The sequence below is a fragment of the Dromaius novaehollandiae genome, chromosome 2 (genome assembly GCF_036370855.1).
Source record: "Dromaius novaehollandiae isolate bDroNov1 chromosome 2, bDroNov1.hap1, whole genome shotgun sequence".
NCBI classification, from domain to species: Eukaryota; Metazoa; Chordata; class Aves; order Casuariiformes; family Dromaiidae; genus Dromaius; species Dromaius novaehollandiae.
The window spans coordinates 34590051-34592838 of NC_088099.1; the positions used below are offsets into that span (position 1 = coordinate 34590051).

The window sequence follows — 2788 nt, forward strand, 5'->3', positions numbered from 1 at the left end:
GGAAACATCTTTGCAGCCTGTGACTTACAACCCTGTTTTTTGTATGTTGACTAGCTTTTGTGTCAGGTACATAGGAAAATGATATGGTTCTACACAGTGTGCAAAGTGTAAGTAAAACTCAAGGGAAATCTAAGGGCTGTGACATGTGAACAAAGTATGTGTTGGTCATTCCACAATAAAAAAAAATATGAATGGAACAATTGTCTTTTGGTAAATGCAAGGTCATCTGAAGCCAGTTATCCTTCAGTACAAAAGAAGGTGCTGCCCGGCTAGCTCAGTTGGTAGAGCATGAGACCCTTAATCTCAGGGTCGTGGGTTCGAACCCCACGTCGGGCACCCAAAATTCTTATACAAGCCCAAGAACAGTGCATCCCAATGAGCAAGAAGTCAAACAAAGGGGCAGTTAATGGGTATCTGTTTGCCAGGGAGGAGGAGCTCCTGGCAAAACTCAAGAGTAAGAAGGAAGTATACAAAAGGTAGAAGCAAGGACAGGTAGCCTCAGAGGAATATAGGGATGTCTGAGCATGCAGGGATGGGGCTAGGATGGCCAAGGCCCATCTGGAGTTTAATTTGGTGAGAGATGCCAAGGATAACAAGAAGGGCTTCTATAAATACATGGGTAACAAAAGGAAGACTAGGCAAAATGTGGGCCTTGCTGTGGAGCAGGGGCCCTGGTGACAAAGGACACAGAAAAGGCTGAGGTACTAAATAAATGCCTCTTTGTGTCAGTCTTTGCTGGTAAGACCTGCCCTGCTCTCAGGAATCCCAGGCCCTGGATACCAGGGGGAAGGAGAAAGGAAGACTTTCCCTTGGTAGAGGAGAATTGAGTTAGGGATCACTTAAGTAAACTGGGCATACCCAAGTCTATGGGCCCTGATGGAATCCACCTATGAGTGCTGAGGGAGCTGGCTGATGTCATTACAAGGCCACTTTAAATCACCTTTGGAAGGTCATGGTGATCAGGAGATGTGCCTGAGGACTGAAAGAAGGAAACGTCATTCCAGTCCTCAAAAAGAGCAAGAAGAGGACCCTGGGAGGCTTGTCAGCCTCACCTCAAACCCTGGAAAGGTGATGGAATAGTTCATCCTGGATACCATTTCCAAGCACATGAAGGACAAGAAAGTGATCAGGAGTAGTTAGCATGGATTCACAATAGAGAGGTCATTCTTAATCAACCATCATAGCCTTCTATGATGGAATGACTGGCTTGGTAGATGAGGGAAGAGCAGTGGATGTTATCTACCTTGACTTCAGTAAGGCTTTTGACACTGTCTCTCATAACATCCTCACAGCAAGCTGATGAAGTGAGGGCTGGATGAGTGGGCAGTGGGGTGGATTAAAAACTGTCTGAACGGCAGAGGGTTGTGATCAGTGGTGCAAAGTCTAGTTGGAGGCCAGTAACTAGCAGTGTCCCCCAGAGGTGAATACTGGCTCCAATCTTGCTCAATTTATTCATCAGTGACCTGGGTGATAGGACAGAGTGCACTTCTGGCAGGTTTGCTGATGATCCAAAACTGGGAGGACTGGCTGATACACCAGAGGACTGTGCTGCCGTTCAGAGGGATCTCAGTAGGCTGGAGAGCTGGGCAGAGGGAACCTCAAGAAGTTCAACAAGGGGAAGTGCAGAGCCCTGCACCTAGGGAGGAATAACCCCATACACCAGTACGGGCTGGGGGCTGACTTGCTGGAAAGCAATACATATAAATATCTGAAGGGAGGGCATAAAAAGGACAGAGCCAGACCCTTTTCAGTGGTGCCCATTGACAGGATGAGAGGCAGTGGGCACAAACTGAAATGCAGGAAACTTCATTTGAACACAAGAAAACACTACTTTACTGTGAGAGTGGTTGAACACTGGAACAGGTTGCCCGGAGAGGTTGTGAAGTCTCCATCCTTGGAGATATTCAAAAGCCGTCTGGACAGGGTCCTGGGCAACCTCCTGTAGGTGACCTGCTTGAGCAGAGGGGTTGGACTAGATGATCTCCAAAGGTCCCTTCCAACCTCAACAGTTCCATTTGATTCTGTGTGAAGAGGGTAGAGTTTCATTGGGGAAGAGCATGCACATGGATAACTGGTCTAGGGCAGCTGACATGCAGCAGTTAACTTCTGTTGGAGTGTCTAAGCCCTAAATAGAAACTCTACCAGCTTAGTTCGAGTGAGTGACTTACAAGTGTAACCTAAACCAATTTAAGTTGTGTTTTAAATGACATTAAGGGATTAATATTAGTAATTTACAGTGTTTTTCCTTTGTGCATTTTTTGATAAATGTGCTTAATTTTTTTAGTATATAGAAAGCCTTGTTTTGAACTTTGAGTTTCTGAAATTCCCTACGTTAGCCTCATTGATCCAGTCAAATACTAAAATATTTTTGAAATGGTATTTGACTGCTATATGAAATAGTTGTTAAAATAGCATTCGACTAGTGTTTGAGAACCAAAGTAGTTTGACAGAACTGAGAGAGAATGCTAGAATTGTTGGAGTCAATAAAATGCACTGACATACAAACTGTATTTCTGGATATGATATTTGTAATTCTTAGGGAAGAAAAAAACCAAACAACCTTTGGATGAAGTTTTCTTAGGGAAGCTACAGCAAAATATTTTGTTTTCTGCCTCAGTCTCTCAACAAATTTTTCCTGAAGCAGATTCTTGATTCCTGGGGAAATTGCCTTCCGTCCTTCCGTCCTTCCATCCTTCCTGTTGGGTTTTTTTACATTCTGTTTGTGAATAAATTAGATGAAAACTATTCTCATCCCATGAAAAGCTTGGAATCTTCCAAGATTTTTGTA

At 44.0% G+C, this 2788-nt stretch overlaps 1 non-coding gene across 1 annotated transcript; it reads left to right on the plus strand.

Annotated features, from left to right (window-relative positions):
• Positions 1 to 263: 263 nt before the first annotated feature.
• TRNAK-CUU (transfer RNA lysine (anticodon CUU)) lies at positions 264 to 336 on the plus strand. Its single transcript has one exon. It is a non-coding gene; the product is annotated as a tRNA-Lys (tRNA).
• Positions 337 to 2788: the final 2452 nt, after the last annotated feature.